This window comes from Oxyura jamaicensis, chromosome Z, assembly GCF_011077185.1.
Source record: "Oxyura jamaicensis isolate SHBP4307 breed ruddy duck chromosome Z, BPBGC_Ojam_1.0, whole genome shotgun sequence".
NCBI lineage: Eukaryota > Metazoa > Chordata > Aves > Anseriformes > Anatidae > Oxyura > Oxyura jamaicensis.
The window spans coordinates 70,350,650-70,362,726 of NC_048926.1; the positions used below are offsets into that span (position 1 = coordinate 70,350,650).

At 40.8% G+C, this 12,077-nt stretch overlaps 1 long non-coding RNA gene across 1 annotated transcript; it reads left to right on the forward strand.

Moving 5' to 3' along the window:
• The first annotated feature begins 5,611 nt into the window (after nt 1–5,611).
• On the forward strand, nt 5,612–11,680 carry LOC118155801. The gene is made up of 3 exons (XR_004746019.1): nt 5,612–8,415; nt 11,075–11,194; nt 11,578–11,680. It is a non-coding gene; the product is annotated as an uncharacterized LOC118155801 (long non-coding RNA).
• The last annotated feature ends 397 nt before the right edge of the window (nt 11,681–12,077 follow it).

Consider the following 12,077-nt stretch of genomic DNA (forward strand, 5'->3'; position numbering starts at 1 on the left):
TTTATTTATTTATTTATTTTTTTCCCAAGGGATAGGCAGCTTGCATCACAGAATTTGAGCCTGTCTTCTCAGAAGGAGAAAATAAATGAGGAAAGCTTCACTACCACCCTTCCTCCCTCCAAACATTCATGCTGATGTTCTTTCCCTCCAAATTCTCTTGTCCTTCTAAAACCTCTCTTTTCCTATTTCTACCATTCTGTTATTTCAAACTGGAACTGTTTCAGTCCAAACATCCCATTCCCCTGCCTCTAGCCAGGGAAAAGCTTCTCTTGAACATGTTCATCCTGCAGCCAGAGCCCATCAGACTTCCCCTGCTGTGTTTCACACCTTTGTCCCGTTCAGGTGGGAAGAGCCCACAGCAAAAAAAAAAAAAAAAAAAAAAAAAAAAAAGAGAGAGACCTGGGCCACCAGTGCCTAAGGCTGCTCATTCCCTAAGACTGAAATGTCATTAAACTCTCCACATTTTCTTAAGCGTTCAAGGAGGAATGAACTGCTTGGTAGTGGTGGACTTTAAATCACCAGAATTTAAATCAAGTCATAAAGTTTTTTTTCCCTCCAGATACACTCTGTTCAGTGGAAAAATAATTCACGGGTCTGATCACATAATCCCTGAGGAAATTTCTCAATGCCTTTATGGCATTTTATTTGACCACAGATTTTTAAAGAGCTGGGTTGATGACAAAGTCAGTGATTTCAGATAGCTATGGTGACTTAAAGGAAACTAAACATTCAAAGCACAGTGTTTCCACAGAAACCCTGCTTAATAAGGTATATCACTTGCAGGATCTTCCTTTTCACTTTCAAAATCTTGCAGAAATATTTGTCACATAGGTTCAAAAGGTGTTTCAAAGGGTAAGTTTCAAATATGGCTCTGTTTTTTTATGGGGTAGGTGAATAATGTCCATAAATTCTCCAACTGATTTGCAGGCTACAATCACGTACGTGTGCATATACAAAAGGCTGCAAAGATTGCTGCAGGTTTCATGACTTAGCATTTCTATCGCTTTATAATTTCTAAGCTCTGTACAAATATTTCCTACCATTAAACAATTACTCCAGATCTTGAAATGGTTGTATGTTGTTTGTTTCCGGGGTTTATTCTCTGTTTTGTTGTTGTTGTTGTTGTTTTGTTGTTTCGTTTTTTTTTTCCCTGTTTAATTTTTTTAACACACTCACACATACACTTATTCCTTTTAAGATCAGTAGTATAAGTGACTGGAAATTTCAGAGCTCTTTCATGACTGAGCATTGTGCATTAGCAAAACGGAGAAAAGCATTTTATTAAAAAAGCAGGATTTTTATTATTCCCTAGGCATAGGTTTAAGATGTTTGTACTTCCTTGGTGCAGATTTTGTGAAGGCGATTTATCTTTCAACAGTGACCCCTTCTGGTAAGCACGGGTAGTTTGTTCATGCTGAGCACACCGTACTGAAACTGTCATTTATGTTATGAAGTACTTTGCTTATAAAAATTATTACTTTTCAGTCGTAACTTGAGGACTGTAAGTGGAAAAGGGATTCTGCCATAAAGGCCCAGCTTCCTTCCTGACCTTGCTTTATTAAGACATCGCCGAGAATTCTTGAGCTTTTAAACACTGAATGTCATTTAACCAAGATCAATGCCTCTTAGCAGAGCTGCATTACTTAGAGAATATGAATCGATGTGCCGTTCTTTGCTAAGTATAGAAAAGACTAGAAGTAGGGGTCTTTGGCAATAAGACCTGCCAAACAACTCATTTTCTTTCTGAAGCAGAAATACTGAAATCTCCCATTCCCACAAATTCATTCCTCCCATCCTCAGTTTCACTTCTTTCTTTCTAAGTTGAGAACCCTAATGTCATTTAAAACTTTAATGAGTCCTTTCAAGGCACTTGATTGTAGTGATCTGTGTTGTAGAGCTTTCATTCTCTACTCTGAGGTATTCTTCATTAATTTAACATGCAAGGGCCGGTGGTTTTTAAGCAGAGAGGTTATAATCCCAGCATTGCAATGAACTTCCAATTAAACATAATATACAACATAGCCAGAAATTAAAGTCCTGTGTAGATTTGTTGTTGCCATAGTTTTCATTTTTGCAGACTGCTAACTTCTCTTCTAGGCATGCCACCATTTCATTTCACTTGATAAGCCTTTAAAATTTGTGCCTTATTAGATGAAAAATGCATTGTTTCTTCTGCAGTGGCATGAGACATTCTGTCACATTCCTTTGAAAAGTGACAACATTTCTTCATTAGCACAGCTTTGCTTCCTTGGTGCTGTTCTCGCATTTCATTCCACTTTTTGCTTGTTTGGGTGTTTTGCTGGTAGGGGTGGAGGGCCTGATCTCATTAGATGTGGTTCCAGTGGGAACACTTTATCGTTTGTAATATTGTGATGCCTCTTTTCCTTTTACACACTGGAATACACTTGTAAAAACATCACGCTTAGCAGGAGCTGGGGTATATTTAGTCCATTCCCTTGCTGCAATGCTGAAGCAACACCACCACAGTCACTGCCCCAGATTACACAGCCTCCTTGGGTGGTTCATTCCAGGGGTTGGATAACATCAGAAATTACTCCTGATGTCCAAGCAGATTCTCCCTTACCACTGCTTAATGCCTCCTGTGCTGCTCTTCATGGATGCAGAGGAGGTATTTCCACTGTGAGGCCTACTCACCTCATCTCAGCTCACTGTGGTCTTCCTGCAGTCACACCCACCATGTCCCAGACTCGATTGCTGGGGTAAGGCTGTGTGAAACTCCCTGCTGTGCCTTAGCAAACTTTGTGAAGTGACTATTACAGCCACATGGCTGGGAGATGGGAGCTAGGCAGCCTTGTGCACCATGGACACAGCGGACACCCCTCTGGTGGGAAGTCTGGAGCCACAGGCTTCATTCAAGTTGTGTGGGTTTGTCATTACAGAAACAGCTGTGATGATCTCCCTCACATGAAGGATTAATGTTTGTTACCATCCTTGAACTCTGATCCTTTCGTATTTCTGTCTCTGCCTCTTCTGAGTTGCTGCAGCAAGCCAGGGAGACTCTGGAAGTTTTCCTTTTTGTCTCCCATTGTGGATGCCAGACCCTGTCTCTGGGGTCTAGATGGTTTTTCTCCTGTGATAGCTGCAATCAAAGGCTACAAGCACAGCCAGGTGTTACCAGGTGGATGTGAAAGGTATCACAGCTTTGCTGGGGGTCAGGATGATTAGGTAAGTAGTAAGAACATGACAGGTGGAAGGCTTTTAACTGAGGCCATGGAGGAGGAATCTAATGGGAAACATCGCATGTGACCCTGAGCAGAAGCTGCTAATGTGGCTGAGATGGGGTAGGAGGGCTGGGAAAGCTGCAACTCTGAAAGAGAATCCTCTTTCTTGGAGTTTTACAGGTGTTGAGATGGTTGCTCATAAACTACAGGCAATTATAAAGAGGATGTGGATAGGGGTACGTTCCCCCTTTCTCAGTTACAGCAGGATTTGCTTTTCTCTGGACTCCTTGAGGACTAAATTAATCTACTGGAAAACAGGAAGGGTAGGATCTCCTGACAATATCTTTAAGAACATCCAGTTGCTGCCAAAGGCTATTATGTAGCTTACTTGTGCATGCTAGACCTTCATGGTCACTTTGCCCTACACTGAAGTTTATTCCACAATAAAAGGCACGTGGGATTGGCAATGTGTAAAATACGGGGGAATCCTCCTGAAGTATATTTATCTGAATGTTATTATGTCATGTACCTCTGCTACAACTTTCCCAAATTGTAAAATTTGCTGAATTTTGAAATGTATCCCAGTGCTCTCTGGAGCATTAGAGAAAATATTTACAGTATCTCCTGAGCACCAAGAGTTTTGTTTTAACATATGCTTTGTTTGCTTTGAGGTCCACTAGCTTCTCTGTTTAGGATCTCATTCTTTTTTCTGGGTTCTACTTCAAAAAGACAGTAAAAAGCAAAAAAATAAGAGTCAGAATAAGTTTGAAACATTCAAAAAGACAGACTGGATGTTATTTTAATTGTCATGTCTTTTCTGGATTTTATTGCTAAATATATGAAGATCCATTTTTTCTGTTTGCTTCTGATAGTAATTACATTAGACTTTGGAACATAAGAACTTTTAATGGAAAATCTCTAGAGAACAACCATGCCCAGAAAAGTTTGTACTGCTGCATTCTCAAAAGTGAAATGCAAAAAGAGGTGAACCCAATCATGGTCATTTTGCTCCAAAGTTACCTTTCAAAGTCTTTATCTTCAGGGTCTTTGACAGTGAATAGTTTTTTATCAAAAACAAACAAAAAACCTATGTAAAGAAAAAGCATGTATCATTAACGCTGTACAGATTTTTATCACTGTTACATTTCAGTGTTCCAATCCTGCAGTATGATTTAGGCACCCAGATGTCTACAGCAATATTTGTCATCTTAAGGTGAACTATAAACATGAAAAAAAATGTTTCTTAAAAGAACTGACCCTGAAACTTTCGATGTCGTGTGCCATGAATGCTCAGCCAAATCAGAGGTGAAACACAGATGACAAGATAAAATTGCATTTTACCAGCACTCTTTCTCTCTTCCTTGTGCAAAAAGACCACTGAAATTGTTACGCAGTGAGTGGGTTTATAGGTGTTTCTGCTTAAAATAACACCTCCAAGGGATACTCAGGTTTCAAACACTGTAAGTTATGATCTTTTCTCCTCTCTTTCGAGTTTTGCCTCTGACTGTTTTCAGATGTGTTATACTTCTGGCTCTTTGATTCTTTTTCTGCATCAGCCCACAGTGGAACATGGTGAGCCTGTCAAGAATATGTCTAGCTGACTGACCAGTCAATATCAGGTTGCAATTTCACCAATGAATCTGTTTAATCAAGTTATCTGAGGTGAAGAAGATAGTTGGGGAACCTTACAGGAAAGGCAGAGAGATTTGTTATAGCTTCTCATGCTATTCTTAAGTTCGTAAGAGCAGAGTAACTCAGGTCAAGGAGGGAAATCAGTGAACAAGAAGTAAGTCACTGAAGTGGCTCCATCAGGTTTTAAGTGTGTACTCAGATGCAATGGGAATTGTGCATCATCCCAGTCATGGCAGCATGGAAATCTTTCTAAAGTTTATCACATTCTTATCTGATATCCTGAACAAGGGTCATCTGCTGATTTAAAGCTTAAGGCCTTGGTCTGCAAGCTGCCATCTTCCATAAACATCCCCATATATATCCTTTATAGATGTTTAAAGGGTTTGTTGTCTTTATTTTTGCCTCAAAAAAAATAAAAATAAAAATCTGGTACTCATTTCTTTGCCTTCCCTTAATATTACAGCCATCAGTGCTGTTGCAAGATGGTATCTTTCTTTCTTACACTCCTTATGCAGACAGTCTTCAGAGTCTTCTCCAGCCAGAAGAGCCCTCTCTACCCACACCTGCCCAACATCAGTGCTCCACAGTACACAAACGTGCAGGTCCCTGAGGCACTGCCCCTGCACCCTGGCACAGCTCCACCAACCCCACAAGCTCCACTCCCACTGCCTTCTGCAACCCAGCAGGGGTTGCAGTATGAACTGATAGAGTAATAGCCATTCTCTGAAGATGACTTTGGATTTTTTTTTTTTTATTTTTTTTTTTGATGCATAGGTAAGACTGAAACCACCTGCCTGTCTGTATAGAAACAAAAAAATTTGGAAAGGACTATGCCAGAACTTGTGAAGGGATACCGCACTGCTCTTTGACATATGCTGGATGTCACATGGAGTCCTTCAGGGAAGAAATCTGTTCTTCCCAAAGGGTCTGGAAGACAACTATCAAGCCCAGCAGTTCAGAAGCCACAGCTTTCTTGTACAATTTTGGCCATGCAACTTCATCTTCATAGCTCTCCCTTGCATCTCTGCAATTTGTGCTAACTCCTTCTGCGCTCAGTGACGGAGAACCATATGCAAGAAGCCTGAAGAAGCTCAGCATGTTTAGACCAGCAGAAAAGAGCTTCAAGCAAAGACGTGATTCTCTGTAAATACGTTAGGGTAAGCACCAGGGAAGGATAAGGACTATTTAAGCTAATGGATGATGTTGTGAGCTATTACGGCAGTATGTTTGCAGACTTCTGGAAAAACATCCCTTCATAGTCCCTTCACTTCTGGAAAGATTTCTCTGTCAGCATGGGGTTAGAAATCATCCCCTCTCCTTTTTTTCTTCCTCAAATGAAAGATTTCAGTCTTGTATGCAATTCTGCAGCAGGTGGTCAATGCAGAAAGTGGAACAACTGAGGAATTAAAAGAATGATTATACCAAGTATCCTGCTATTAAGTCATTCTGCGAATCATACCTACTGTATGATAAAATAAAACACAGCAAGGATCTTTTTAACCCATGAAATTTCATAACACATCCCAGTCCCACCACTGCAGTACCTCTGGGATGGTCAGACACACCAAAATGTTTGTATGGCTGAGAGCCACCAGCCATGCAGCCCGGAGGCAAGTGATCTCCAGAATAGCTCCCAGGCAGAAGGTGGCAGCTGTTTGCTGTGGCTCCCATTGCCCCACTGCGTGTCAGGACTGAGCTGGGCATGAAAGGACTCTAAACAGAGCTGGGTGACAGTCTCAGCAGCCCCAGGTGTCTGCCCTTCCCCAGTGGCAAAGTGTTGGGGCTGCTCTGCTGCCCTTCTGCCATCACAGTTCCCCTTTTCCACATGATATTCCAGGAAGGGCACCACATTTCTCCCCAAAATCTTACAAGCTATAAAAAGGCCATGTTACTCATAAAACTATATGTCATCACTATAGCACCACTCAATCAAAGATCTCTGGGTGCTTTTTAAAGTACTAATTCACTTTTAGCATTTGAGGGCTGTCAGTGCTTGTTTTATAGCCAAGCTGAGCAGCTATCCTTACAGAAACAGCGCTGAGCATGGTACCTACACTTCTGGTTGACTTCTGGTGCCACCGAGTGGTCCTTCAGTCAAGAAAGCAGCTTGGCCAGGATTACACTGAAGCAGAGCCATGAGCAGACAGCTTCCAGCTCCTTGCAGGGCTGGTACTTTTGTGCTACATTCATTGCTTTACGTGGTGATGGTAAGGGTGGCGCCTGGGTTTGGCTAGCTATTGATACTGTGCACAGTTGACAACATTAGGAACACAGGTATGGATTTACCCACAGGTGCATAATATGTGTCTCAGAGAAGAGAAATGACACCCTCCTAATAAGTAAGAGCAGTAAAGTGCAGAAAAAATAAACCATGTAACTGCTAACAAGGTCATTGGAGCAGTCCTTAAAACAAATTAAATCTGTCTCCATCAACACCTAACTAATGGTTGGTCATCTTCTTTTTGTATTGTGCCTCTGCAGACACACCCTGTTCTTGCATGTTTGCTGATTCCTGCTACAGGTGATGTAATAATACAAAATTTACATATCGATTAACAATTACCTTGAAGTTTACTCGCACCTTGAGGAGAGACAGTGGAACGCCACACAGATATGTAGGGTCCATTAAGCCCACAACATACTAAATATTAGAATTAAAAACTGGGGGGGTTCATTTTTGCTGGGTCAATGTCACAACCTAGATCCTGGAAAACTGCCATTTTCACAGCAGTTAGGGTACAAAGTATTATTCCAGACACTAACAGCCACTGCTCAACTGTCCCTATTTACTTCAGATTTGAAAAACAACTGGGCTTATTCTGGTTATCAAAAAATATTCTGTTTGTTCTCATGCCTCACTACATTAGCTTCACTGCATCTGAGAATCCTCCATCTTCCCCTACTGCTCTCAGCATTTGTCACCCCAGTGTGCCTTCACTGCTGGCTCCAGGAAAACTGCCCTTCCTGTCCCTGTCCCTGTCCATGCCTCTCGACCCTGTCTCCAGACACTGGTTTCTGTACCAGAGCCCCCCTCCTTGCCCCTTATGGGACTCACTCACACATGGGAGCAGTGTAATTCAGCAAAGGTGGTGAATGCATTTTCTTTCCCAGAGGAATGCATTACCGCTGAACACCCAGCTATCACAGTGTCTTTAGTAATGCCTCTCTGAATAGAAAACACATAGAGGTGGAAAAATAATGTAGTAATATAAATGAATAAAGTTCTCCCTTTTTGCCTAGTTTCCTATGGTAATTATTAAACTTTTCTAAATTAATTTACTGAGGTCTTCATATCCTCTACTATGCATTAAGCTTCATTATTACAAAATATTACAGATCTTTTATCATCTCTGACTGCTTGTTTTCAGTTTAACAAGAATAATAAAGGGACCAATTGCTGGGAATGAGACAGGCATACACAATGTTCTTAAGCTTACTAATTTTTGTTGTGCACCGAGCATTATCCAGACTTCCTCGTCGGCTGACAAATGTCTCCACTGATCTTTTTTCCTGTCCTTTCTCTGGGGAGCACAAAGCATATTCTCACGTGAGTTTCTGAAGAACCTCACAAGTGGAGCATTCATTTACCCTCCTGGCTTTTGTAAGCTCCTTCCAGGTGTTTGACAGGTTGATGGGGGGCTGGTGGTGGCTGCTCCCTTGGGAATCAGAGCAGGGAAGGGCTGGTGACCACGGCCAGGGAATCTCAGGTGGCACCACAGTGATGAGCAAGGGCTGCAGGGCAGATCTCAGTATCAAGGTGAAGCGCACATCAGTGGACATTTTCAGCTCCTCTGTAACTTGAGGTCTCAGTCACGGTGGCTTTGGGGTGAAAGAGGGGTGCTCGTCAGCTTCATACAAAGAATCAGGATGCATAGGTTTGCCTGTTGACAGACATCAGGGAAAAAAAAAAAAAAAAAAAAAAAAAAAAAGCAGCCTTAAAGATTGGTACATGTTCCTTGTTCCCTGACAATAACACCTTTTAAGAGGGGCATGTAATGGGTCCTCTAGGATTTGTAATGAGGTAGGTTCAGGGCACCAAACAGCCCCCACTTAAACAATCAGTGCACAAGCACAACAGGAAAACAGTGGCAAGTATCTGACACAGCAGATGGGATCTAGGAAAGAGCAGAGTCGATTATAGCCCATAAATTTTTCTTTCTTCTCTGTGAAATGGTCAGTATAATAGAAAAATTGCACCTTGCTCCCTCAGTAGGCTATCAAAACTGTGAGTTGTGTCAAAAGCATAGGTGCAAGGCCAGATTGCTGCTTTCATTAAAATCCTCCCATTGTATAGCCTTTTTTTTTAAAATGACTAAAACACATTCACCACTACACCTTCACTCCTATGTTCATTTTGACATATATAATTTATTTTTTTAAGATCATTCACCATGTATAAGTTGTGAGACAGGCAGGGGACAGACTCCCTGCAGAAATCACTGGGTTTAGCTGCAGTAATTTTTCTCAGTTCTCTGATCTCTTAGATTTCAAAAGCAAGGTCAAAAACTTTTAATTTTTTCTCAACTTCTGTTTCTAGTGATTGCAGTTTCATTACTTCCTCTTTGTCTTGCACAATGTGATGGATGTTTTAAATACAGGAAGGCCATATATGTGTAAAGAAACCATAAGGAAAAATGCCCAACCATGCCAAACATTTAAGCTGCAGCCTGATTCTTCATAGTTCCTTCAAAATCCTTCCTTTTCTGAGCTTACTGTATTTTTAATAGTTTGTGATAACCTTACATATCCACTTGATATCTGGCTGGGGGTGTTTTTGTTTGTTTGTTTTTCTATCTTGATAACCTCAAGTCAGTGCAAATAAGAAAGAAATCTGATGATTAAAAGGCTTTCAGAAAAGAAATGTGTGGGAAATGAAACTGATGGACATTAAGAGGATATTTTGTGTCTGATAGGATGAAAAATATAGAAATTAATATTGGGACATTGTTTTTTCTTTGTATTTCATGACTGGGTTGCTCAGTTTATGGCTAGTCATGTACCCTATTCAAGAAAAAGGTCAAACAGGTCAGTGAGCAAAAAACTGAAGGAGCTTCTAACTAACAGCCGGTATGTGCTAACAGTCAAGGAATAGGACTACAAATAAGGGAGAACAAGCTTTGAATTCACTTGAACTGCTGCTAGATGGGAATAAAAGAAGAAATGCTCAAACACTGATCACTTAAAGAAGAGATCGGCTAGCTGGCCTGGATGTGCAATAAACTGAGTGGGGTCACCAGTCTCTCCAGAGTCCACCAGCACTCTCTTAAGCCCTCTGTTTGGCCACACATATGAGAACTGCATGCCCCGTCCTGAGGCCTGCAAGCTGGCTCTATCACCAGGACTGCACGTTTCACTGCTGATGGTGAATATTTTGTAGTTTAAAAAACACTGTGACACTGTGATGTTAGTGTCCTTGTAGCTTTTCCTTGAATGTGTGACTTTTTTCTTCTCTGAATAAATTAGGTATTATTTTAAGAGACAAAACCTCGGCCTTTTAAAGGCTAAGATTTAGCTTTCTTTTATTTTCTTCTGCTGTGCTGTGCAATTACTAAGGGATTTGTCCTGCAGAACTTTTTCTCCCCTTTGAGTAAGGGGAGGAAAAGTTATTACAACAGCTGTGAAGGCCTTTAGAAAGGAGATATTTCGTTTAATTTGAGCACTGAACTACTGTTGTCTTTGAAAAAGTCTCCCTTAATGACATGCTTTGGCATCTGTTTTAATTCTGGTTGCTGGCATACTGGTGAAGATTTTGCTTCCTTTCATTATTGTTTTCTCTAGGGAGCTTCCAGAGAATATATAAAAAACACATATATCTTCTTCTTACAATACCTACGAGATGGATAATGCTAGCAGCTCCTGTATCCTTTCTATAGCTCTAATCAGCTCTATTAAGAATATCTTTGTTTAGTCTTTGGGAAAACAAAATATATTTTTTTTACTGCCATCCTGAGGAACTTTTCTCTGAGGAACTCTTCTCTATTTCTCTGCACCACACTGGGATACTGCCTTCAGGCACATCACACTAGAAAGCACCCATGTGTTTTTTTGCTATTATATTAAGATGCAAGGAGATTAAAGTTATATATTTCATTTAAGGTGATGTTTAGTTTCGGATGTTCCCAGTCCAGGGTGTTTATGCCCAATTAGATACTCAGGAGGGCTTATCGTTTCAAGTGCTTTCAACTGGCAACAGAAGAGTAATGTTCTTTTTTGTTCTTGTTTTTTCTTTTTTTTTTGTTTTGTTTTGTTTTGTTTGTTAGAACTACCTGAAATTAAAGCAAGCCTAAGTCACTGCGAGTCATCTGAACAGTGAATCACAGACTCCATGACAAGTTTCTAGACATACAAGTATCAGTCACTCCTTCAGAGCTCTCTGAAAGGTAAGGATATGTGTTTCATCGCTAAATGCAAATATGCATCAAAAATACATCTGTGGGATAGGAATAGCACTGAGTGTTACCCATATTCACTGCCACACCTTTGGTCTAAATATATAGAAATAAATGAGCTATGCCAGATCTTGACTAAACTACACACACAACAATGTGGTCTCTGTTGTCCTTGTATCCACTTAAAACAGGATTTTCAGACAACATCTAAGGGTGACTGAGCTGCACTAATCTCCAACACCTTTTTAAAAGTACAACATTTCAACTGCATTTGCTTTTTTGCTCTTTCGTTCTCTGTTTTGGGCACTGCTGGTCTGAACTTGGATATATGGCATGCTTTTGGACATGTGTATGGTTTTTGTGTCTTTTTCCAGATGTCTGTCTTAATTGCTTCTGCCACAACAAGGTCCAAACATATGAGAGCTATGTCATACTAACCAGGATTAGGCCACGAGGTGGGCAAGAAGAACCCCATGACTCCAGAGCAATGTTTCAAGAACACTGACTATAATGCCGGCTGCATCCTGCTGAGAATGGCATGAGCAGAAGGTCAAAACAGTTTTCCTTACACCAATATAAATGAGCATGCTGCATTACTCCTGTCTTAGAGAAAGATTAAGTTTGTCATGGACAAAGCAGAGATTTGTGACATCTAGAGACGGAGAGTGCACTAATTAGGATATAGAATCATAGAATCATAGAATATCCCGAGTTGGAAGGCACCCATAAGGATCATCAAGTCCATCTCCTGGCACAGCACCCGTCCACCCAAAATTTTAGACCATGTGACTTCATAGTCAAATCGCTTCTTAAATTCAGACAGGCTTGGTGCAGTGATTACTTCACTGGGGAGCCTGTTCCAGTGTGCGATCAC